The sequence below is a fragment of the Rhinoraja longicauda genome, chromosome 1 (assembly GCF_053455715.1).
Source record: "Rhinoraja longicauda isolate Sanriku21f chromosome 1, sRhiLon1.1, whole genome shotgun sequence".
Classification (NCBI taxonomy): domain Eukaryota; kingdom Metazoa; phylum Chordata; class Chondrichthyes; order Rajiformes; family Arhynchobatidae; genus Rhinoraja; species Rhinoraja longicauda.
In genome coordinates this window covers 108,813,494-108,840,857 of record NC_135953.1, presented here as the reverse complement: position 1 = coordinate 108,840,857, position 27,364 = coordinate 108,813,494, and the positions used below count along the sequence as shown (strand labels likewise).

Genomic DNA, 27,364 nt, shown 5'->3' with positions numbered 1-27,364 from the left:
TGGTGCTCTGATTTGTATAATATCCATGTGTCTATCATTTATAATATCTGCTATATTTAAAGTTTGCACAGCAGATGTGTCTGCAGCTGTATCTGAATGCTGATTTGCAGCCAATCTATGATGACACTGACCCACAACAATCGATAATTATGATGCCAAGGAAAATAAGGTGCAGCTGTTTGCTGAAGAAGTTTCCGTTTAGATTTTTTTTTAGATTTAGAGATACAGCGCAGAAACAGGCTCTTCGGCCCACCGGGTCCGCGCCGCCCAGCGATCCCCGCACATTAACACTATCCTACACCCACTAGGGACAATTTTTACATTTTGCCCAGCCAATTAACCTACAAACCTGTACGTCTTTGGAGTGTGGGAGGAAACCGAAGATCTCGGAGAAAACCCACGCAGGTCACGGGGAGAACGAACAAACTCCGTACAGACGGCGCCCGTAGTCAGGATCGAACCTGAGTCTCCGGCGCTGCATTCGCCGTAAGGCAGCAACTCTACCGCTGCGCCACCGTGCCGCCCGTTCAATATAGAAAGTAGTCAGTGAGGAATTGATCCCTGAAAGAGGTGCAGGATTCATTCAAGCTTGTCGTTGTCAGTCATGGGATAAATCACAATCTGTGTTCACAGATCTTGGCTACGTTTTGTTTCAGTTTCTTCAGTCCATGCGTCATACAGATTATATCTGATGTTCCAATCAAGCAGACAATTCAAACTGATCTGAGAAAAATATCCACGCATGTAATCAAAACTTATTTTTTATTTAAATTTTGATAAATGTGAGATGTAATCTGCTGGACAACTGATTTAACATTCACTTTGATGGTATTGGGAGGGTTAATGTGTAAGGAAATGGGATTCAATAAAGCAAATGCTTTTTACCGCCATGGTTTTTCCTTCACTTTAATTCCTTGATAAATTTAAAATAATTGTGATGTTATAGTGAAGGTCACTATAATCACATAATAGTCAAAAAGATGGAAAAAAACACAAAACAAAGCTATTGCTGTATGAACAGTTTTGAAAAGTTGTTTGATTATTCCTGTAAATTGCTCAAATTGGCAGACACTGTTGCAGTTATCGGTGAGAAAGTAATGGATTTTATCTTACCGAATTATTGCCATTTAAATATCTCTTATATCTCTAGGGTGTACTAGATACGTGGAATATCAAGAATAGAATTTCTCATTGGATCAGACAAATTCCTTTGGATTATTATAAAGCTTGCTTTCATGCCACTGGAAAAAAGGTATTCTCCTGCAGGCATCGATTGTTTATTGATGGAAGGTTCCACATGGCCTCCAGCCCTTCAGTAGCCAGCACAAAGAAGGGATGTCACAGTGGTAGAATTGCTGCCTTACAGCGCCAGAGACCCAGGTTCGATCCTGACTACAGGTGCTGTCTGTATGGGTGATCGATGGTCAGTTGGGGGATCGAAGTGCCTGTTATCATGCTGTATCTTTAAATCAATGCTGTATCAATAAATCGATCCTTAACTAATTATAAAATTCCATGATTTTTATTTTTTCTTAAAGTTTAAACTCTATAAAATGTAATGGTCAATGTGTGTTTTAATTTCCTGATTGGCGGCGTGTGAGAATCTTCACTGTGGTTGGCACAGCCAGCTGGATGTCGTCATCAGATCCATAGACACCCTACACCAGTACCCTGGCGTAATTGATGTCAGTGGTGTGTGCAACCATTGCCAATAATTGCAGAGTCAGTTAGTTATTGCACATTCGTCATTGGCAATAGAAGCGATTTAAGAAGATAAATTAAGTATCGCACATATGTTTGTATATCATTAGAATTAGATGGTGGACACAAAATGCTGGAGTAACTCAGCGGGACAGGCAGCATCTCTGGAGAGAAGGAATGGGTGAAGTTTTGGATCGAGACCCTTCTTCAGACTGAATTAGAATTAGATGGTTGAGAATAATAGTAGGTGGGTGGGTATTAGTGTTGGGATGTTTATACTCTGCCCATTCCTCCCTGGTCTTGCAATGTAGTTGTTGGTAACACTTGATTGTGCATTTTAAATTGGCCCATGGTTTTTGAAAGATGTGATGGAATACAACAGTAACCAGAGTTAATCATGTCCTCAAATATAAGTAATGAAACTTGTTTTGATATTTGCCTTGCCTTTCTAAATGTTCAAGTGGAATATTGAAGTGAAGCCACCAGTGGACTAATATCACTTAACCACTATTTGGACTTTGGGCTTGATCAGTTTGTCTGCTGTTCACTTTGTTGGGTTCTAGGAGTTAATTGGGTTTCTATTTGGATTTTAATGCACAATTTCTATTAAGAAAATAGATTTTATTTTTTTGCACTTTGGCAATTTTATACGCAAACATCCCTTGAGAAAAGTCCTGCCAATACCAGCACAAATTTTCTTGATTTGTATTGAAAACCAATAGGTTAAAGCTGCCTGCAAACAAGTGTTGCTTCAAAGGTAGGAATGCTAACTACTGAACTCCTTATATTCTGCTGACAACATGGGAAGTAAATGTTTTTTCTACATTTGAGTGTGCATTAGAGAATTTATTCAATTTTATGAGTGTAATAATCTGGGAATAAATTACAGAATACCTTGGGGAGGTTTTCAGATGACTAAAATCTTGAGAATAAATCTTTAAATGCATCAAAGTTGTTCATGAAATTATTAGCTGGCCAGTAGAATTCCAATCTTAGAGGTAATGATAATGCAAAAATTGCACCAATACTGTGTTGTGAAACAAATGTCACAATTTCATTTGTCTGACTGCCTTGATTGTGCTTCTAGGTCATTTTGGAGTCTCTCTGGTCTTTGAATGTAGTGGTTGGTAACACTTGACTGGATATTTCATTTGCTGGAGCCAAACAGGTTCTGGGCAGACTGTAGTGTTTCTTTCACCAACATAGGTTAGGTTTAAGGTGAGGTGGGAAAGATTTAGTAGGAACCTGACGGGTAACTTTTTCACATAAAGAGTGGTGTGTGTGGAACGAGCAGCTGGGGGAGGTAGTTGAGGCAGGTATTATTGTAACGTTTAAGAAACATTTAGACAGGTGCTTGGACAGGACAGGTTTAGAAGGATATGGGCCAAATACAGGCTAGTGTAGATGTGACATGGTGGCCGGTATGGGCCGAAGGGCCTGTTTCCATGCTGTAAGACTCTATGACTATGATCGAAGATCTTCCAGAAGCAAGTGATGCTTTCTTTTAGCTGGGGTTGTGACTGTAAAAAGGCATTTGCTCTGTTTGCACTTATTGTTCATAATATCAAGCACAGGGTGCAGTGTTGGGATGGATACCAATGCATCACTCTTTACAACTTTCTTGGGAGTGGGCTTTCTGCAGAAGGTTCCAGCTTACAGTTGTACGAATGCCCCTAGCAACTTGATATGACCACAGAAAGAAAGACGTCCCTGCCTTGCACGTACTGTGGATGCCTTTTAGCTAGTTCCAACACCTCAGAAAGCAGCCAACATAATCAATCCCGCTCACACCCCGGTCATCCTATCCTCTCCCATCGGGCAGAAGACACAAAAGCATGTCGCACCAGATTCTAAAACAGCTCCTTCCATGCTGTTATCGGAATTTTGAATGGACCTCTTGTATGCAACGGATGAACTCCGAATCTTGCAGCCGACCTCCTTGTGACCATAGCATTTTATATCTGCTGTACTAGTAGCTGGAACACTATTTTGCACTCTGTTTATTTTCCCTTTTACAGTACTTGTACTCCTGTATGATTTTCCCAGATAGCCTCAAACCAAAGTTTTCCCTGTATCTCTGTACACATGGCAATAACGTACTGACATACGGCTTTACAGGTGAAGGAATACAAGAAATGGGGGCAACAGTAGACGACCAGGCCCATCAAACTTGCCCTGCTATTCAATATAATTGCAAATTCAATGGGGGCCTTAACTCCTCTCATGCGCCAGTACCCATAACCTTTAATTCATAAATCTTTCAAATATTTATTCATCTCCACCTTAAATATATCAAATTGTCTGGCATTCACCACCCTCTGTGGCAGATAATTTAAGAGTTTCACTACCCTTAAGAGAATAACTATCTGCCTCTTAGTTTTAAATGACCAGTCCCTTATGTTCGCTCATGATTCTCCCACTCATGAAATCTTTTCAATATTTCCCCTGTTAAACTCCTTTCAAGTTTTGTGTGTTTAAAATAAGGTCACTTCTCACTCTTCTAACCTCGACAATAGCCCCTCTTGGTAGGACAAACCACTTATTCCAAGAGTTTAGTTTAGCTTAGAGATGCAGTGCGGATACAGGTCCTTCGGCCCACTGAGTTTGCACCGACCAGCGATCCCCGTACATTAACACAAGCCTACACACACGAGGGACAATTTACACTTGTACCAAGTATACAAACCCAAGCTAATTAACCTACAAACCTGTATACCTTTTGAGCGTGGGAGGAAACCGAAGATTTCGGTGAAAACCCACGCGATCACGGGGAGAACGTACAAACTCTGTACAGACAACACCCGTAGTTGGGATCGAACCCGGGTCTCTGGCGCTGCAAGCACTGTAAGGCAGCAACTCTACTGCTGAGCCACTGTGCCGCCCTTTAGCATGGTGAATCTCCTTTGGACCACCTCCTTCGCTATTTTTTTGGTAAAAGAACAGTATCCATTTTAGGCCTCGCAGCTGCCTGAGCCATTGTAACAAAACCTCTCTACTCTTATACTCCAGCCCCCTCACTATAATTGTAAATAGTTCGTGTTCATATGTCATAGAAGCGGAGTTAGGCCATTCAGCCCATTACGTCTACTCTGCCATTCAGTCGTGGCTGATCTCTCTTTCAAACCCATTCTGCTGCCTTTTCACCGTAACTTTTGACATCCTTACTAATCAAGAACCTATCAATCTCTGCATCAAAAATACTCAGACTTGGGCTCCACAGCCGACTGTGGCAAAGAAATACACAGATGCACTGCCCTCTGGCTAAAGAAATTCCTTCTCATTTCCTTTCTAAAGGTATTATCTTGAGGCTGTGTCCTCCGGTCCAAGACTCTCCCACTAGTGGAAACAACCGTTCCACACCCACTCTATCCAGGCTTTTCATTATTTAATAAGTTTCAACAAGGTCCCCCTTCCTCCTTCTAAACTTCAGCAAGTACAGGGCCAGAGCTGCCAAACGCTCATTATACATTAACACAATCATTTGTGGGATTATTCTCATAAACATCCTCTGGACACTCTCCAAAACAGCATATCCCTCCTCAGATATGGGGCCCAAAAATGCTCACAATATTCCAAATGTGGTCATATAAAGTGCTTTGTAAAGCCTTTACAGTGCATCCCAGCTTTTATATTTGAATTGCCTTGAAATGAACGCTAACATTGCATTTGCCTTCATAGAAACATAGAAAATAGGTGCAGGAGGAGGCCATTCGGCCCTTTGAGCCAGCACCGCCATTCATTGTGATCATGGCTGATCGTCCCCAATCAATACTCCCATATCCCTTGATTCCACTAGCCCCGAGAGCTCCATCTAACTCTCTCTGAAATCCATCCAGTGATTTGGCCTCCACTGCCCTCTGTGGCAGAGAATTCCACAAATTCACAACTCTCTGGGTGAAAAAGTTTTTTCTCACCTCAGTTTTAAATGGCTTCCCCTTTATTCTAAGACTGTGGCCCCTGGTTCTGGACTCGCCCAACACTGGGAACATTTTTCCTGCATCTAGCTTGTCCAGTCCTTTTATAATTTTATATGTTTCTATTAGATCCCCTCTCATCCTTCTAAACTCCAGTGAATACAAGCCAAGTCTTTTCAATCTTTCCTCATATGTCAGTCCCGCCATCCCAGGGATCAATCTCGTGAACCTACGCTGCACTGCCTCAATTACAAGGATGTCCTTCCTCAAATTAGGAGACCAAAACTGTACACAACACTCCAGATGTGGTCTTACCGGGGCCCTATACAACTGCAGAAGAACCTCTTTACTCCTATACTGAAATCCTCTTGTTATGAAGGTGAAATCTTCTTGTTATGAAGTATCCTCTTCCTTCCTGCTACTTCAACCTGCAAACCTTTTGGGAATCCTGCACCAGCACTCCCAAGTCCCTTTGGACTGCTGATTTCTGAATCGTCTTCCCATTTAGAAATTAGTCTACAGCTTTATTCCTACTACCAAATCCATGATTTTGTACAATTGAGGGCCAAGAATGCTCCCTCTTCTTCTCTTCAGGAACTTTTCCACTGGGGAAAGGTAAGTGTTAAGGTCAGTTCATAAGTGGCTAGAAATCTGGAAAATGGAATAAAATCTGGGAAAATGTGAAATTGCCCATTTTGGCAGAACAAATTTTTAAAAGCATGTTATCTAATTGGTGAGGAATTACACAACTCTGTGGTGCGAGGGAATCAGGATGCCCAAGTGGGTAATTCATAAAGGCTGCTGTACATCAAGTATAAATCTTATGTTTTCATAGAGGAATTGAATACATAAGTGGATAGGTAATGCATCAGTTACATCTCGCCATATCTGAAGTGAGGTGCACAAACAGCATTGGGCTCCCTAGTTGAAGTAGCATGACAACATGTTAGAAGCAATTAATGTGGGGTTTACTGCCTGGAATGGCTGGTTGATCTGTGAGGAAAGGTTGGACAAACTAGGTGTATTTCTGCTGGGGTTCAGAAGAGTGAGAGGTGAATTTACTGAGACAAAAGCTCTGGTGTAGATATGACAGCATTGGGTGCAGAGGACTTTCCCTTCTGTTCAATAATTTAGAACTAGACAAGAACTCTTTGAAAACGGGTTGCCCATTTAAGACCACATTTTATCTCAGAGGGTCATGAGTCTTTGGAATTCCCTTCCTCAAAGGGTAGTGGAAGCAACGCATTTGAATATTAGGGAGGTAGAAACTATTAAAAAAAAAGTGTAAGAGATTACCATGGGTGGACAGGGATGCAGAGCTGAGCTATAGTCTGATCACCCATAATCACATTAAATGGTGGTGCAGGCTGAATGGGCCAAGTGACCTGCTTTTGCTCCAAGTTTATATGTGTCAGAACATCCAAAATGTGGGCAGCAGAATAGAGGCAGTTAGAAAGTATGCATTTAGTCAACCTATATGGGTGGCACAATGGCGCAGCAGTAGTGTTGCTGCCTTGCAGCGCCAGATACCCCAGTTCGATCCTGACTATGGGTGCTGTCTGAATGGAGCTTGTACGTTCTCCCTGTGACTGCGTGGGTTTTCTCTGGGTGCTCTGATTTCCTCCCACACTCCAAAGACATACAGGTTTGTGGTTTAATTGGCTTCTGGTAATTGTAAATTGTCCCTTGTGCGTAGGTAGGATAGTGCTAGTGCATGGGTGATCACTGGTCGGCGTGGACTCAGTGGGCCGAAGGGCCTGTTTCCACACTGTATCTCTAAAGTCTACGGGTTGTATGCTCCAGCTCTTCAACAGCAGACAATAGACAATAGGTGCAGGAGGAGGCCATTCGGCCCTTTGAGCCAGCACCTCCATTCAATGTGATCATGGCTGATCATTCTCAATCAGTACCCCGTTCCTGCCTTCTCCCCATACCCCCTGACTCCGCTATCCTTAAGAGATCTATCTAGTTCTCTCTTGAATGCATTCAGAGAATTGGCCTCCACTGCCTTCTGAGGCAGAGAATTCCACAGATTCACAACTCTCTGACTGAAAAAGTTTTTCCTCATCTCCGTTCTAAATGGCCTACCCCTTATTCTTAAACTGTGGCCCCTTGTTCTGGACTCCCCCAACATTGGGAACATGTTTCCTGCCTCTAACGTGTCCAACCCCTTAATAATCATACATTTCGATAAGATTCCTCTCATCCTTCTAAATTCCAGTGTATACAAGCCTAGTCGCTCCAGTCTTTCAACATATGACAGTCCCGCCATTCCGTGAATAAACCTAGTAAACCTACGCTGCACGTCCTCAATAGCAAGAATATCCTTCCTCAAATTTGGAGACAGGTGCGTTCTCACTAGGGCCCTGTACAACTGCAGAAGGACCTCTTTGCTCCTATACTCAACTCCTCTTGTTATGAAGGCCAACATTCCATTGGCTTTCTTCACTGCCTGCTGTACCTGCATGCTTCCTTTCAGTTACTGATGCACTAGGACACCCAGATCTCGTTGTACGTCCCATTTTCCTAACTTGACACCATTCAGATAATACTCTGCCTTCCTATTCTTACCACCAAACATTAAACTGCATCTGCCATGCATCCGCCCACTCACACAACCTGTCCAAGTCACCCTGCAACCTCATAGCATCTCCCTCACAGTTCACACTACCACCCAGCTTTGTATCATCTGCAAATTTGCTAATGGTACTTTTAATCCCTTCATCCAAGTCATTAATGTATATTGTAAATAGCTGCGTTCCCAGCACTGAGCCTTGCGGTACCCCACTAGTCACTGCCTGCCATTCTGAAAGGGACCCATTTATCCCCACTCAGCAGGGAAACTGACCTGAAATCCAGAACTGCTTTCCTTGTGGTGTTGAGATTATGACAGGGCAGGAAAACCTGTGGAGTTCAACTTCCATAGGGCAGCGATGGTGGGCAATAAATATGGGCTTTGCCATTGTTATCCCGGGTACCTGGTTTTAAAAACATCTCCATCTTTGAACAAAATAGTAGTAATGGAAAATAAACAAAAACGTGAGCACAAGGTTTGGTATTTTGCGCTCTGTTTCGCATCTAAGAATCACGTTTTAAGATGGATGGAGTGTAGAGAAGATTTAAGAGGATGGTGCCAGGACTTAAGGGCCTGAGCTGTGGGGAGAGATTGGGCAGGTGAGGACTTTATTTCTAGGAGTGCAGTAGGATGACTGGTGATCGTATAGCAGTGCATAAGATCATGAGTTGAATGGATAGGGTAAATGCACAGTCTTTTACCCAGAGTAGGGGAATCAAGAACCTGGGAACATAGCTTTTAGGTGAGAGGGGAAAGATTTAATAGGAATCTGAGGGGCAACTTTTTCACACAAAGGGTGGTTGGGTATCTGGAATGAGCCACCAGAGGAGGTTATTGAGGCAGGTACTATAACAACATTTAAAAGACTTTTGGACACGTTTGTGAATGAGGAAGGCTTAGAGGGATATGGGCCTAATGCGGGCAGGTGGGACTAATGTTATTGGGCGTCTTAATCAGCATGGGTGAGTTGGGCCGAAGGGCCTGTTTCTGTGCTGTATGAGTCCTGCAGACCACCTGTTTAAAACCTTTAGTAATTATATGGGGACCCATATTTTAAAGCACAATTTTGCTTAAAGCTTTTTTCATGTGTGGAGCTTTAGTGCAATTTCAACCTATGTTGAAACATCCATACATGTTGGAGCCCATATTTCAAAGCATAACTATATGTCTTTTGTACCAGTTGATTGCGCATTTGCCTCTTGGCGATTAAAAAAAAACATAGTTGTGTGCCATGCAATGTTTTCTCATCTAAACCGTTAACTCGATGTGCAATGTAACGTAAAGAGGTGTGTGCCTGCACAGTGGTGTAGGTAGAACTGTTGCCTCTTTAAGGAGCGCAGCCTGACGCTGTGCGGATAGAGGAGTCAGTCAGATGGCTGTGCGCTGCGCTCTGTCTCTCTCTCTCGCAGCTGCACCGGGAGCTGTCCACACTGCAGGACCTGCTTGCACAGTAAGGGAGTGCTTAAAGAAGATCAGACACGAAAATCACCTTAATTGCAACGAGGGTGAGATAGAAGGCAACTGCAAGATAGCATATGAATGCATAGTTTCATACTGAAGGTGCAGTTGGATTTTCTCCCCCAGTCCGGAAGCTGGTGGCGACGTGAGGTTATTTTCTTGCAGTCTAAAGAAAATATTTAAGTAGCTGCCGGTGAGCAGTTTAATCGCTCAAATCGCGAAGGCAGCATGGCAAGTGAGTACAGAAATACCTGAGCACTATCAGCTCCCTCAATGTAGAGGAACAACAACAAAAAATCAGGCAGAAATTCTTCATCTTGTGCACTGTCTGCAGAACAGCAACACGTATTTCATTAAATCGCCTGGGTGTGTTTTTTTAATCGTCTTATTATTACTCAATCTTTATGCAATGCAAAAAATTAACTACTTGCGCCTGTTAGATTAAGATGACCGCTAGAGATTTGTCAGCATAACTGTCGTGAAGTAAATGTTATAAACATTGCATGAGGAAAGGCTGACTGTTTTTTCGGTTTTCCTGTGCCATGTAGGGTGGTTTTATCAATTGCAAAGAGGTCATTTAGAAGAATTTTCAGTGAACGTGGTCTGTCGCCCTGTGCTGCTCGCCAAGCCAGTGATGCTGTGGTCCGTACTGCAGAGGATGAGTCTTTAGCAGGCTGGCATGAAGGCAGGGTGGGGCAACTCCCAGCCACATCCTCTCTCAAGCAGCTGAAAATGCTTTGACATCCTGTTACTGATGTTGCATCTAACCCTTTCCCAGGTGTATTCTCTCTTTTTATGCAGTACTCGCACACTCTATTTATCAGTTGACAGTCAGCAGTGTGTCAAATCTTTGATCCAGTGCTAGTTTGAACATCTCTTTCGCACAGAAGTTTTAAAATTAATTGATGGTTTTGTTGATTCAAGCATAAAATCATTGGTTTAGAATCGCGACCAAAAAAAAGGCCATTGGTTTCAACAGTTGACATCACTGTTTGTTAATTGAGATTAAAATTCTGTTCATGAAACTTCTAAATTCAGTGCTGTTTATTCCCACTGTTGTAGCACCATGTTTTTGATTATTTTACCATGTTTGTATCTGCATAATTGTACATGAAGGGGCATCATTTTTAACTGGAAAGAAAAAAATGGAAATTGTTTATTATTATAATCTGGTTGCATGTTTTAATTTAGGGATGACATAGATTTCATTGCATTATTTGGTAAACATGGCACACAGCTAACAAATATGTCAAGTCATACATTGATCCAAATTATGATCTATTGATATTTTTTGTCAGAGAATGGAGTGTGCTCTTTCATTTGGTGAATGCTGATAAGCATACAACTGATACTTTTAGAAATTGCTTCCTACAGCACTGGCGAGTTAGTATAATTTCTGTTCTGGATATAAATATAATATAGCATGCCAATTACTTTTGATAAAAGGGCCCTGCAATGCTTGCTGCTGATAAATGATCAGTTAAGAGTTAATTGGATCCAACCTACTTATGGGAAAATTACAGAGGTTGAAAGCTTTTTGGATGAATACCAACATTGTTAGGTTAGCAAGTTTACAAAGGATAGGTTCAATACCAGCTATGAAACAATGTCACATCTAAATAAGAATCATTATTTTATCGTGACATATTTTTCTGTGGTAGTCTTCTCAGCATGACAAACTAATGTGCTATGAATACGATGGAACATCTGTTTGTATCATTGATAATAATACCCGTCATGCATGTTTTGAAGAAATATTTAGGTTAGAAGAATTGATTGGCACAACTATATGATTTTTCTTTTGATCCACAATGACGAATTTCAGTTTGATTTTTTAATCCCCCCCCCCCCCCCCCCCCCAAACATTATCCCAATTATCCCATTATCCCACCGGGACGGCACGGTGGCGCAGCGGTATAGTTGCTGCCTTACAGCGAATGCAGCGCCGGAGACTCAGGTTCGATCCTGACTATGGGTGCTGTCTGTACGGAGTTTGTACGTTCTCCGCGTGACCTGCGTGGGTTTTCTCCAAGATCTTCGGTTTCCTCCCACACTCCAAAGACGTACAGGTATGTAGGTTAATTGGCTGGGCACATGTAAAAATTGTCCCTAATGGGTGTAGGATAGTGTTAGTGAGCGGGGATCGCTGGGCGGCGCGGACCCGGTGGGCCCAAGGGCCTGTTTCTGCGCTGTATCTCTAAAAAGAAAATGTATTCAATCTTGTTTAGTCTTTGGAAGAGTTATTTCTTTTAAGCCAATGCTACTTTAGCCCATTCTTACCAAAGCATATTAATTAATGGTTTGAATAATGACTAAGAAAATGGCCCAGAGTTACCATAGCTGTCCTTGGTGTTGTTTCAGCTGACTTAGAGCCACCTTCATGTTCCATGCTGCCTTTGGCAACAATGCATTTGTTATTCAGGGACATGTTCTTTATGAGTATAAGTAGTTAGATATCTCGGAGCACTTACTCTGAAGAAAAGCTCTCCTGCAAACAATTTGAACAGTGCAATTAGAGCTATCAGTGAAATTAACAGATGCTTGAACTTGTGTAGTAGAGTCATAGACGTACAGCATAACAATGGGCCGTTTGGCCCACCAAGTCTGCGCTGACCACAGAGCATGCACCTGTGCTCATCTGTTTAAAAAATAATAATATTATTACTCTCCCCATATTATTGGCAACTCTCCCCAGGTTCTCCCATTCAACTGTACAGTATGGGCAACTTACAGTGAGTGGCCTGTTAATCTACCAAGCTACATATGTTTGAAATGTGGGATGGAAATGGAGCATCCAGAAGAAACCCACAATAAAATCGACAAAATATTGCACACTATTTTTGTGGTTGAATAGTGTATGTGCGCCATGAAATGAAACCACAGAAAATAAGAAAAGATAATGTTTATATGGACTATTACTAAAAAAAAATTGCTTTTATTTAAGGTATGTCGGTCCTTTCCTTTCGCTGATTAGATCAAGCATTCAAAATATTAATACCTATAAATTGGAATTAAGAGTGGATTTTGTGGATAAAATGTTTCTAAAAAGACATGTATAGCAAACAATTAAGAATATTGTATTTACTTTGGACATAAGGAGACAAGCCATAATTATGTTGGATTATGTTATTAATTCGCTTAAATATTGAGCAGTGACCCAGCTTCAATATTGCCTTATGGTAGGAATAAAATGCAATGTTTTTGTATTTTCCAAATAACAGTTTAAAAAAAAAAATCCCATGACATGACAAAAAACAATTAGACAGGTACATGGATAGGACAGGTTTGGAGGGATATGGACCAAGCGCAGGCAGGTGGGACTAGTGTAGCTGGGACATTGTTGGCCGGTGTGGGCAAGTTGGGCCGAAGGGCCTGTTTCCACACTGTATCACTCTATGACTATGACTCTATGAGTAAAATGCTATTCTAGTCCATTGAATGTCTTGAGGAATAAAACATGGACTGACAAAAGCACGGATACACCATAATTTGTTATCTCGGTGTTGCATGTTTCCCCAAAAGAATGTCATTAACAGATCATTTACAAAGAATGATGAACGTTCTATCTACGATGTGACTAGTTGAAAAGCTATTTGATAATAGGACTGAGTACTGTCATTTGATAATGGGATTTGTGGTATTTTTAGAATTATAAACTTCTGAAAAGCCTGTGAAAGGGCCATTATATATTGACATTACTTAAAATGGAGGGCACAGTGTAAATTTGGACATTAATGTGACCTGACTCGGTTTGGTTTGTTATGCAAGATAAGCATTGGGTGTGGGCGAGACATTTACAAGGAATTATTTGAATAATTTCCGCGTTATACAAATAAATTAACCACTGACATTTCTTAGAAACATAGAAGCGGAAGTAGGCACTTTGGCCCCCAGCCCTCACTTGACATTGAATATAGTCCTGGCTGATCACTTCTCCACATACCCATACTCTCCCTTAGAGGCTTTTGCATTTAGAAATGTTTCCATTGCCTTTGCAAATATTTAACAGCTTATGGGGTAGCAAAGTCTGAAGGTTCTTAACCTCTGAAGAAATGTCTCTACCTCAGGCCTAAAGGGCCTGTCCCACAGGCGATTTTTTAGGCGACTGCCGGCGACTGTCAAAGTCGTAGCAGATCGCCGAATTTTTCTTTTACCCTACGACAATGACCACGGCAATGCCGAGTCAGGTCGATACAAGTTACTTTTTTTGTGAAACTAGCACCTGGCTAAGAGATTACACCGTCTTCGGAAACATCGCAAAATTCCCACGCTTACCTGACCGTCAAACTGTCGCCTCCAATCTACCTGTCAAATGTCCTGACGGTAAATAAATTGGTTAAACAAAACTATCTTCTGGTGTCTTCAAATGCCTTTTCTTATTTTAATATTACGTGCTTCTAAATGCATCTGCAACAACCTAGCAAACCTGGGGACAGCATGCGACAGTGCCCGCAATAAGCTACGATACTTGGCGACAAGCCAGCTGTCGTCGAGAAATTTCTATCTGGAAAAATTTTCCGCGACGCGCCGAGATCCGCTATGATTCATTGAAGACTCCTCACAATCATGCCCACGACACCCCGGCGAACATTTGGCGACAGCCTAGTCGCCGGCAGTCGCCTTAAAACCGCTTAACTGGGACAGGCCCTTGCCTTTAGTCTGTAAATTAATACTGTTGCCTTTCATTCAGAGGTGATGAACCAGGGGTTCATCAACCAGACAGGGGCTGCATCCTCCCTGTGTCCAGTCCATTTAGCCCTGTTTATAATACTTTAAAGTTTCAATTGGATCCCTCCTCATCTTTCTGAGTTGACTTTGTCTCTTCCGTCATCTTGGGAATCAGTCTGGTGATCCTTTGTTCCAATGATTGCGTGGCAAGGTCTCCTTTCGTGGGTATGGGGACCAAAACTGCATAATACTCCAGAAATCCTGTTTAATTGTATTTCCCTGGGCTAAACTCTCCAATTATTTGAAATAACTAATGAGGTTCTAAAAAACATGCAAACTCTGTGCAATTCATTAATCTAAAATAGTGGTATGGTAGTATGATGATTAAGTTGCCGGGCAAGAGACATGCATTCAAATCCAACAAAGACAGTTTAGAAAATAAAATATAATATATCTTGAATTAAAAAACAAATGTGCAATGGTCTCCAGGCATAGAACAAAATATGCCATGCTTGTGACTCTAATCTGATTTTCCAGAATGGTTGCTCTTTAATTGTTTCCAAGTTCAGGAACAAGGGGGAAGAACAATAAATGACAGCGCATTCATTGACCTGCGAATGCAATGACATTAAAACCATTTAACTGTTTTCATTATTTGGTGCTGTCCATAACAAATATAATCTATGCGCATGCATACTCCCACATTTGCTATGTGCTCACATTCCAAAACCAATTTAAGAAGTTAATGCATTCCAAATATCTTTGATTAATGCTCACTGGTAGCTTTTTGTTTTTAATACTTGTATGGAAATATTTTGTGATATCGTAATGTGTCGGACGAAGAGTTCCGACCGAAAATGTCACCTATCATTTTTTTTCTCCAGGTGTAGATAAGTGTGAGGTTATTCACTTTGGAAGTAAGAATAGAAAGGCAGATTATTATCTGAATGGTGTCAAGTTAGGAGGAGGGGGAGTTCAACGAGATCTGGGTGTCCTAGTGCATCAGTCAATGAAAGGAAGCATGCAGGTTCAGCAGGCAGTGAAGAAAGCCAATGGAATGTTGGCCTTCGTAACAAGAGGAGTTGAGTATAGGAGCAAAGAGGTCCTTCTACAGTTGTACCGGGCCCTGGTGAGACCGCACCTGGAGTACTGTGTGCAGTTTTGGTCTCCAAATTTGAGGAAGGATATTCTTGCTATGGAGGGCGTGCAGCGTAGGTTCACTAGATTAATTCCCGGAATGGCGGGACTGTCGTATGTTGAAAGGCTGGAGCGATTGGGCTTGTATACACTGGAATTTAGAAGGATGAGGGGGGATCTTATTGAAACATATAAGATAATTAGGGGATTGGACACATTAGAGGCAGATAACATGTTCCCAATGTTGGGGGAGTCCAGAACAAGGGGCCACAGTTTGAGAATAAGGGGTAGGCCATTTAGAACGGAGATGAGGAAGAACTTTTTCAGTCAGAGGGTGGTGAAGGTGTGGAATTCTCTGCCTCAGAAGGCAGTGGAGGCCAGTTCGTTGGATGCTTTCAAGAGAGAGCTGGATAGAGCTCTTAAGGATAGCGGAGTGAGGGGGTATGGGGAGAAGGCAGGAACGGGGTACTGATTGATAGTGATCAGCCATGATCGCATTGAATGGCGGTGCTGGCTCGAAGGGCTGAATGGCCTACTCCTGCACCTATTGTTTATTGTCTATTGTCTATTGAGATGCTGCCAGACCAGCGTTTTGTGTCTTTCTTTGGTAATCTTCTCTCCTTTTTTTGAGAATGTTGTTTGGTGATCATTTATTGCACATGACATGGAGATCTATCTTTTCTTTCACCCCCCCCCCCCCCCCCCACCACCCATCCCGACTGTAAGCAGTAAATGAATATTGTGCTGAGATTTCTTGTGCACTCCTCCCCACCTCGTAGAGGTTTGTGGCTCAAAGGGACACTGTTTGTCCTTTTCATGCCTGTCATCTCTTGGTGAGAACTGACAAATCCTCCTGGTTTCTTCCCAAAGCCCCATGCCTTTCTCTGATACAATTTAGTGTCTTAAGATTCCTTGATCTTTGCCTCCAGATGCAGTACATTCCTCACGTTTTCTATTGTTTCCTCAATGGGTCCTCTGGATAAATAGTATTATTTTCTCTCTGCAACTAATCAACATCTTTTTTAAAAAAATATGTAAGTGTCTTTTTTAAACTTCATCTTAGAATTTCATCCCATGAAATGTTACCTCCAAACTCCCACTCAATTGTTTTTATGCTAATCTATGGCCACTGCTAAGAATACCTTTTAACATGGAAAAAGTGGATGCTCTATAGCAGCAGCTAATCCACTCAATATCCTAGGGGGAAGGAGTCATCTTGTTTTTAAATTATGTTTTTATTGTATTTTAAGAAAAGTGTAATAAGATGGGCAGATGGGTACTGTCCATGGATATATTCAGTGCACAATTTACTTGCTGTTCAATGAGTTTTCAATGTCGTGAATTTGAGATTGAGCTTCGTAAAGACAAGAAGGAAGATGGCAACTTGAAAGGGGTATTCCCCAGAGCTGAATCGTGCAGTTGCTGTTCTTTATATTACATCTATTATACGAGGACACCGTTGTGTGTTGTATATTCCCCTGGGTGCCCTTTGTTGCAATCTGAGCTCACTGTTCAAAGGTCTCCTTAATGAGCGATTTAAATTTCTCTGTGGTATTCTAAGATGGTAAACTTTGCAGTGGCTATTAATTTGTGACATAGTCTACAGATTTTTGAGAGTGCTCAATTTGAAGGTTTGTTGTATGCACTTAGTTTCATCAGGTGGAAGTGTGTTTCCTTCAGACTTCAATGCTGAAACTCTTTGTATCGAAGACTTACAACCCCTTTAAATATGTAGCAGTTCAGATTTGTGGTGTTATTGTCTGATGTAGATTTGAAGGAGTGCTCTGTTTTCTTTAGTGACACTTCCAACTGGGGCCACTTCTGCCAGCGTGATTAATGGCCAGACTTAATCCCCCATCTTCTGTTCAGTACTTCAGAGCACTTTCTGACGGTGATGTGTGAGAATGTATAATACATTTCTATGAATTTTAACAGATTTTTTTAGTTTAAAGAAAACATTTGCATTTGATTACCGTTTCGTACAGTTCAATGCTCAGTTCCATGCATAATTTGTAAATGATAAAATCAATTTATGCAGAATATTATGTCTCGTTTTTGCTTTATTAAAGCTGCAATAATCTAATGGAGTGAATACTTTTAAGACCAGTGCACATACCAGAAAATCTGTGTGTTTAATCTGAGTAATGGGATTGCATTACGTGGGGTCTTTTAAAGATCCCACCAGATGCTTCTGCAACTTTCTGTGGAAGAACTATGCAAGCCTTAAGGTGTGGATAAGGTGATTTGTCAAGGAAAAAGAGGGGAAAGGTAAGAGTTGTTAAGCACACAGACTCTGTATAACGCCGCTACTCTGGGGAAATATGGCTTGAGTGCAAGCTTCTTTGCACAACCTTCTTCTGAATTACCATGGGGCAGCCAGAGTGCACTAAGAATGCCCTGCCATGTATCAAGCTGTGTACACATGTACTTAAATTGGAGGTAGACTCAAAATGCTGGAGTAACTCAGCGGGTCAGGCAGCATCTCGGGAGAGAAGGAATGGGTGACTGGAGAAGGGTCTCGACCCGAAACGTCACCCATTCCTTCTCTCCCGAGATGCTGCCTGACCGCTGAGTTACTCCAGCATTTTGTGTCTACCTTCGATTTAAACCAGCATCTGCAGTTTTTTGGGGGGTTTTTTGCCTATCAAATTGGAGTCTTGGTATAATCACCTGAAAGTTACAATATTGTACATAAAGTTGAAATATTGGTGCTTAATGGGCCTTTTGTGAAGAAGAATTTTTGACTTGTTGGTCTCCAATTTGCTATTATTGGTAAACATTCAATCAAGGAAAAACAAAGTCAATAATTTCTTCAATGTTAGATTCATGGGCTTTTGATCCTGTCCTGTCTAAGGTTACCTACTCATTGTTGATAGCAATTAGCACCAGGAGACTATTGGCCCATGATGCTTGCATTCATTAAATCCATTCCCTTTAATAGACCTGCAGTTTCTCAAGAGGCTATCCAGTTCTTATTTGAAAGGTCTGCTTCAATCTACTTCCACCATCATTTCATGCAGTGACTTCCAAATCATGATTACTCATAATGTGAAAAGATTATTCTCATAAAGGGAACATAGTAACCATGTGATTATGGAGGTACAGCATTCCCAGAGAAGTGTTTGGATCATGATTTTCTTTTTTGTCTATAATTCAATCACCCCATGGTTCTTTTGTAGGTCTATGATAACTCGCCTTTGCCTAATCCAAACTGAAGTGTTCCACAGTAGTCAACCCCTGTCTTCAGGTTCTAGATCAAAAAAGGAGAGCGAAGTGAAGCCCTGTATTACCAGCTATCCAAGGTACCTGATATTGTAACCAGACTTGCTTAATACTACACGTCATCTGAGAAAAGCCATTGGTGTGGTACAGATGGAGAAGATATAGAACTGAGCCATCAGATACATTCCAGTGTAGATTTAAGAGCACTGATGAAGACAATATTGCAGATTTGACAGCATGAATAAGTACAATAATCAATTGTATGTCTGCCACTGACTGGGACTGCAGCTAATGTTTACAACTTTATGACATAAACAGCACAATATTTTTGCTGATACACAAGCCTGCTTTAGTCTCAGACAAACTATTAGAGATTTGAGTGCCGGGTAGTGCTGTTTGAATGAGAGATCAACTTGCAACTTTCACCCTCTTGTACACTGCACATGCTGCCTCATGTACTGTGTATTTCCTGAAATTTAATTCAGATTTCCAGCATATGCAATATTTGCCTTTTTTGGAATCTGTTTTATTGTCATTTGAAGTACTGGATGTGATGCATGTGTATTTTTGTGTGTTTCTGCAGGTGCTTGCTTCAGTGTTTGATACACTTTTTTGTCTTTAGAGATATAGCATGGAAATCGGCCCTTCGGCACCGACCATCGATCACCCCGTACACTAACCTACATGCACTGGGAACATTTTTTGCACCTTACTGAAGCCAATTAACCTACAAGCCTTCCTATTAGATTTATCCAGGCCACCGCATATCCAGGCCTGTGCATCATATGGCATAATTAAAGATTTTGCAGTGGGGTGGCAAGTGATGTGATTCTGGTAGCAAGCTAAGGGATGCGTCTTCATTAATGTTGGTTCCTTCTCTACCACTGTAAATTGACCATTCTCATCACTTAGCCTAATATGTGTCTGGCTGGACATCAGGCCAGAATCTGATTGTCTAACGTAATGTGTCCAGACTGGACATAATGAAGTGAATTGGAACCCAAAGCCAAGGATCATCTCGGTAGTTGCCAGTCTGTATTTGGGGAATTGTGACCGGTTGACTGTGGGGTTCCCATGGGAAGTTATTACATGTCCCTATTGCCATGCATCACTTGTATCTAAATCGTGGAATTTATATCTAAATCATAATTCAGAAATAGGAAACATTATGATATTTATTTTAGTACCTTTTGTGTTAAGTTAAGAGAACACAACCATTGCAAAGGTACTAAAATTCACATCACAGCTTCAGACTGATGCTTCATATGTGGTATGTTTGAAGCTATAATTACATAGGAGAACCAGGTGCCATTACGATGTGTGTATCTTTTTTTTGGCAAGGTTAGCTGCTACCAATTTATTGTGCAAATTCCTAATAAATAATAATTCCTAAATAATAATAATAATTCAGTTATATATGCAGCATGCTCTTCACACAGAGAGGTGGTGGGTATGTGGAACGAGTTGCCAGAGGAGGTAGTTGGACCAAATGCGGGTAGGTGGGACTGGTGTAGTCGGAGCTCCTGGAGAAAACCCATGCAGGTCATGGGGAAAACATCTAAACTCTGTACAGACGGCACCCATTGTCGGGATCGTACCCAGGTCTCTGGTGCTGTAAGGCAGCAACTCTACTGTTGCCTTGTCACCGTGCTGCCTTCACTCTCACTGATAAAAGCAAATCTATTTTATTCTATTCTTTAACCTGGTTCAATTTGACCTCTGGTTGTCTCTGTGTGGAGCTTGCACTTTCTCCCTGTGACAGCATGGGTTTCAAACGGGTGCTCCGGTTTCCTCATACATCACATCCCAAAGATGTGTGGGGTTGTAGGTCGATTGGCCTCTATACATTGACTCTTGTGTGCAGGGAGTGGATATAAAAGTAGGATAACATAGAACTAGTGTGAGGAGGTGAACAATAGCTGGTGTGGACTCATTGGGCTGAAGGACCTCTTTCCATGCTGCATCTCCCAATCTTAAACTTATCAATTTGAAGATGTGAAATTTAGCCAGACTTAGCTCAGTAGAAACATAGAAAATAGGTGCAAGAGTAGGCCATTCAGCCCTTCGAGCCTGCATCGCCATTCAATATGATCATGGCTGATCATCCAGCTCAGTAACCTGTACCTGCCTTCTCTCCATACCCCCTGATCCCTTTAGCCACAAGGGCCACATCTAACTCCCTCTTAAATATAGCCAATGAACTGGCCTCAACTACCCTCTGTGGCAGAGGATTCCACAGACTCATCACTCTCTGTGTGAAGAAATGTGAAGAAATGTTTTCTCATCTAGTAGACTGAGCATCTCACCAATACTATCAAGGAAAATGGTTGTATTCTCTCACAGTCGATTGTTACACATTGTATGTTGTCAACAATTTGATTACAAAATAGTTTTCTCTGGATTGTCGAACGCTGACGGGAAGACCTGATAGAAGTGTATCGAATGAGTCATGGATAGGGTGGACTGTCAGAGTGTAAATGTCAAAGACCAGAGGGCCTAGCAATAAAGTGAGAGGGGCAAAGTTTAAAGGAGATGTGCAGGGCAAATTTTTGTTTTATGCAGATTGGTGGGTGCCTAGAATGTGCTGCCAGAGGTGGTGGTGGAAGCAGATACAATTGTCATCTAAGAGGCTTTTAAATAGACATGTGGGTGGGTATGCAGGGATATGAATCATGTGCAGGCAGAGGAGATTAGTTTAACTATGCATCATGTTCGGCATGAATTTTATCGGCCGAAGGACTAGTTCATGTGCTGCAATGTTTTATGTTCTAGTGGAAAATGGTAACGACATTTTTGTAGCATATGAGTACTTAATTGTTCATTTTTATTTTGTGGATTACATTCTGAGGAAAGAAAATATTTTGATGTGCCAAGTTGCCAAAGACTGATCTCTGTAAAGACTGGAAAATGACTGTCTTCCACCAGTCCTCAATCCATTCTTCAGTGGTTGGCGAAATTAACTGGATTTTTTGAGTACTTGATATCATACTAGAATGCATGATTTTTTAACAGTTTTAAGTGCTGTTAATGGATAGCAGCATTAATATATTATAACCCTGGGTTAAATCAGTTTATTGTACTTTGCTGTGCTTCAGCCTATATATTTATTGGACGAAAGATTTCATTTGATCGCGTGTAATGTTTAAAATATTTTGAAGGAAATACTACTCAATATCATCACTATGTTGCAGCATGGTAAAGTTATTTTTTTGTCAAAAAACATACAGCAGTTGATATTAACGGTCAGAGGAGGCTGACCCATAGTGGGTTCTGCGATCCTAACTTGGACACCAATTTTCTGCCATTGATTCTCAGTTCAGTTTATTGTCAAACTTAAAGCACACGGTATTGTGGGTTCAGTATTGATGTGGATAGAGAACTGGCTGGCAGACAGGAAGCAAAGAGTAGGAATAAACGGGTTCTTTTCAAAATGGCAGGCAGTGACTAGTGGGGTACCGCAAGGCTCAGTGCTGGGACCCCATCTATTTACAATATATATTAATGATTTGGACGAGGGAATTGACTGCAACATCTCCAAGTTTGCAGATGACACGAAGCTGGGGGGCAGTGTTAGCTGTGAGGAGGATGCTAGGAGGCTGCAAGGTGACTTGGATAGGTTAGGTGAGTGGGCAAATGCATGGCAGATGCAGTATAATGTGGATAAATGTGAGGTTATCCACTTTGGTGGCAAGAACAGGAAAGCAGACTATTATCTGAATGGTGGCCGATTAGGAAAAGGGGAGATGCAACGAGACCTGGGTGTCATGGTACACCAGTCATTGAAAGTAGGCATGCAGGTGCAGCAGGCAGTGAAGAAAGCGAATGGTATGTTAGCATTCATAGCAAAAGGATTCGAGTATAGGAGCAGGGAGGTTCTACTGCAGTTGTACAGGGCATTGGTGAGACCACACCTGGAGTATTTGCGTAGTTTTGGTCTAAGGTACAGTGAAAAGCTTTTTGTGGTGTGCAAACCATTCAGCAGAAAGACAATATATGATTACAATCGATCCATTTACAGTGGATGATAAGGAAATAACGTTCAGTACAAAGTAAAGCCAGCAAAGTCCAGTCATGGATTGTCCGAGGGACATCAAAGTGATCGATAGGAGTTCAGGACATCTCTCTGGTTGCGGTAGTTGCCTGATAACAGCTGGGAAGAAACTGTGTGTCCTGAATCTGGAGGTGTGTGTTTTCACACTTCTGTACCTTTTGCCTGATGGGAGAGTGGAGAAGAGGGAGTGGGCAGGGTGCGACTACTTTGAGTACTCGGTGTGTTGGTACCAAATACTTTTCTGCTATTTTAATAGTACCATTAACATGGTTAAAATAGCGCAAAGGCCCAGTTAGACTCACAGACGAGGATGTTTAATAGAAGCCGATTAAGTATTTAGTATTTATACAATGATAGATCCAATCAGTACTATTCTTCAGCTAAAATGGTTTTCCCCATCACAGCAATAAAATAGTTAACGAAGAAGAAAAATCTGCAAATTTCTTTCAGTTTTCAATTCAAACTGATATCATTTGTTTATATGTTTGGGTCTTTTGTGGCATCTGGTGTCAGGCTATCCAACAACTCAGCACAATGATATCTGATATAGATGGAAAGGAGAATGAGGAAGCAAGTATCACTTTATCAAATCCATCACTTCCAGGATAAAGTGTTGAGATCCATTCCTACTTGTAATAGTGCATTGGTATTCTGAATCCAAAACCAGGAAAGATCGCCTTGGACACCAGGCTGCCAGTGTTGAGAGATCTCCAATGAAAGAAAATAATTTTGGTTTGTAAGGAATGTGTAGGTTTGTCTGAAACAGAGGCATGCACCTCCTGGATGGGGGGAACCAAAGCAAAGGCTGGCGTGCTATATGCTGGGTGAGGAACATTACTAACTTTACCTCTTTAGATCTTCTAGGGAGTGTAGGGAATGGGAAACATGAATGAAAATTTCTATGAAAGAGCATGAGATCGAGCCTTGGGCTATTGCTTTGAACTATTCCACCAAATCAATGCAGCTGAAAACATTCACCTAAATTAAACAAGCCCATCAGTAAATCTCTCAAACAGTTTGATTTTGAAGATTGGAAAGAGAAACACGAGAAGCGGAAAATTACATTCTACAATCTAGCAATGTTATACCCAGTTCATCCATTATTTTGGTACAAGCTGTTATTTGCTAGAACTTATTTGTGATGCATTGGTTATCATTGTTTCAAAGTGTAATAGGATTATGAAGCTCTTGTGGTGAACTTCCCAATGTCAGCTTCATCAATATAACTTTGGAGTCTTCAGTTATTATTTGGATTTTCTTTATTGCTATTTATCTAATGTTGGGGGGGGGGGGGGGGGGGGTAGCATCCTATTCTACATTTCTAGCACCTAAACTTCCAAAACGGCACATGAATACAGGCAACACCAAAAGACTCAAATATATATAATTCTATCTTTCAACGGATATGTGGATCATGCTGGATATTGGGACTGAGATAAAAGATCAACTATTCAAGGACTGAGTAGGAATGAGGGGTGAAATGGTTTAATTCAGTTTCAATTCTTTATTATTAATTTCTTGCTACCTATATATCTAAAGGGGGATGCTTTTCCCCCATTAGATAAATAGCTATAAAGAAAATCCAAACTTTTCCACTTACAATTTTCTTTTGTACAGTCTTGGCTTTTATTATTGGCACAACTATTATTAATTATTGGAAATTCAGTATATTAAGGGAAAACTTGCATGTACATAGACAATAGACAATAGGTGCAGGTGGAGGCCATTCGGCCCTTCGAGCCAGCACCGCCATTCAATGTGATCATGACTGATCATTCTCAATCAGTACCCCGTTCCTGCCTTCTCCCCATACCCCCTGACTCCGCTATCCTTAAGAGCTCTATCTGGCTCTCTCTTGAATGCTCTTGTCTCTTTAATGACAACATATTTATCTTGTCATTAAATTACCAAATGATGAATTAGGTTATGTAATATAACTGTTACTTATACCATTTTTTAATGCTCTTTGCAGAAGCTAGAATAAATCCAGCTACAAATCTTTCATACTGAAAATAAATGCACCTTATAAACAATTAATAGATAAATGGCTATGAAGAAAACCTAATTAATAACTGAAAACTCCAGTTTTGGATTTGCAAAGGTGGAAAGTAGTCCAAAGGCTTTGACGGTGATGCTCAAAGCACAATATATTCAGGATAAGCCACTGGAACTGAATTTTGGAGGTGGAATATGAACTACTGTGTTTAATAGTGTATGATTAGTTGAGTATGTTTTCGTGTAATCCTTGTTTATCAACTTTATCAATGAGATAAATATCAAAAGAATGTTGCAGTTTGAGTAGTTGCAATAATGTGTGAATGATTTGTTTGGATTGCTTTATCGTTTTTTTTTGTCTTCTGTGGTATAATCTATTATGGAAAGATGATAGTTATTTTTAAATAATCATTTCACATTTGAGATTTTTTTGCTGGACTTCAGTTGGAGTTGCCTCACAAATTTCCTGTTCTGCATTAGTTAAGCTATTAAACTTGCATGTTTTCCACTTATTTTACATGTGATTTTCTAGATGGATGGCCCAACGGCAATTTTAAATCTGACCCGTCAACTACTTAGCTCACGATTGAGCTTTACTGAATTAATAATATATATTTTAAAGAAAATGAATGGATTTTGTTTTTCCAGCCAATCGTGGGCATCTTTAACTGAGTGTGTTGATATCAAACAATTGTAAATCATTATTCTGGAGTCATCATTCCTGCATGCAGTAGAAATGACTGAAATATTACACATTAAACTTTGGGCCCATTAGTGAAATAAGTTTATGACTGTGGTAAAGGAGACATTACTTTCATGCTTTTATTGAATGCACCGTTTGCTGCAATATATTCAAGCTGATGTTCATAGACTGTAAGAGCTAATAGAGTCTTTGGCATTGCCTTGTGGCTTTCTATTCTTTTATGTTAAATCATTAATATTGTTTCAGTATATTTGAAGAGTGCTGTTTGCTAGCTAATTTCCGGGTTCTGTGGCCTATGCTATTGATTTGTTCTATACTTTATCTCTCAAACTTTAATTCCCACTTTAGCAGAAGTGGTGATTTTATTTTCACTCTTTTGGTGTCTCTAGGTTTTTGGGTTCATCGGACATCTTAGCCTGATTTTAACGCTGAATCTGGCTCCACAAAACTGCCCACAAGTTGCTGCTAAAACTGGGATATTATTTCTGCCTTTGCAATAATAATCAGCTGGCTCAAATGAAGAATATAAAAGCATTGCCAGTGAGATTATCTTAGCTATACTTTTGAGAGCCCAAGAATATAATTTGTGAGTGCATATTTCCACTGTATGTGCAATTTGTGAACAAATCATTGTGTTGGACATATTGACATTTGGGTGAAAACCAGAAGAGCAAGTCAGACTGATGTTGTCCTATTTGAGGCAGTGGACTGGTCTCTCACTATTCAGTGGATTGGTGTGCTATGAACAAGAGCCCTATCTGAACATTAACAATGGCCCACTGAGAATGACATGCTGGCATATTTTAAATACTCATCTTTGGCCCAGATAAACAGTTAGAGGATATGCATAAACCTGTTGTGCTCTGGCTAAAAATATCCAGAGGTTGACAACAGTGAAATACTTGGTGCAGCAATGGGGATGGTGATGTCATGGTGGAATGTAGCGTTGACTGCTCTCTCAGCCATTTGTGAATCTTGATGTCAACTTTGAGATTGTGCCATTTCAAAGTGCATCGTTATTTTATTTGTTGTATACTTATGACTAGAAGTATGAGTTTTTATTCAACTAAAGAACTATTTTTTTGGGGGAAAAAAATGACTGCTAGTGATAATGGACGCTCTCCTTTGGTGGGAAGGTTAAAAGTACCTGGAAGCATTTCGCTGTCAATTATAAAACATCTAATCTTTAACCCATTGCCATGAAATTTTCTACACATTGCATGTCTGGTTCCTGGATGTTTAGTTGTAACTGCTTTTCTCCTTTTGGTAGTTTTTCATTTGTTTGTCCGCAACCTAATGTTTATACTTACTTCTTCACAGTTGGCTTAAATCGCCGTCTGCTTTAATTGGTTATGTGTGGTAAATTTAATGGAGATGTGGAGAGTAAAGGTGTGCGTTTGGATGCTGTTGAGGGTCTGAATCTGGATGAGTAGGAGGCTGCCACCGGTAGATGCTAATGGTAGGCCAGAAAGTCATAGAATTAGACGGGACGGAACAGTTCCCTTGGCCCACCGAGTCAACATGCACCAGCAAATGGCCTAATCTACATTAATCCTACCCCAAGCCATTTAAAAAAAAAACGTTCACATTCTCATCAACTCCCCACCCAGATGCTACATTCATCTGCACGCTAAGGCCAATTTACTCCCTGACCCACACGTCTTTGGGATGTGGGAGGCAACCAGAGGAAGTGCAGGCAGTCACGGAGAATTTCACTTTATGCTTTATCTTATGTTGTGGTGTGATGGGGTAGGGGGTGTAAAATCTAATTGTTTTTGCAGTCTGACCATCATATCAAAAAAACGTAAACACATATTGCTGTCTCTATCTCATACTTCAGCGTAATCAACACGTGAATTATTTTTGCAGTTCAGTAATAAAAATTGAAAACTGCCTCTTCAGATAAGTGAAATAACTTTTTTGAATTCAGTACATTGCTA

General features: G+C 40.9%; 1 protein-coding gene across 6 annotated transcripts in view; it reads left to right on the top strand.

The window, feature by feature from the left end:
- The first annotated feature begins 9,604 nt into the window (after nt 1–9,604).
- LOC144596164 (janus kinase and microtubule-interacting protein 1-like) overlaps nt 9,605–27,364 on the top strand; it is a 248,153-nt gene continuing 230,393 nt past the window's right edge. For 4 of the 6 annotated variants that reach the window (XM_078404370.1, XM_078404346.1, XM_078404386.1 and 1 more), the window contains exon 1: nt 9,605–9,883. The gene's annotated coding sequence lies outside the window, so the exon portion shown is untranslated. The other 2 variants (XM_078404362.1, XM_078404354.1) reach the window with 2 other exon arrangements.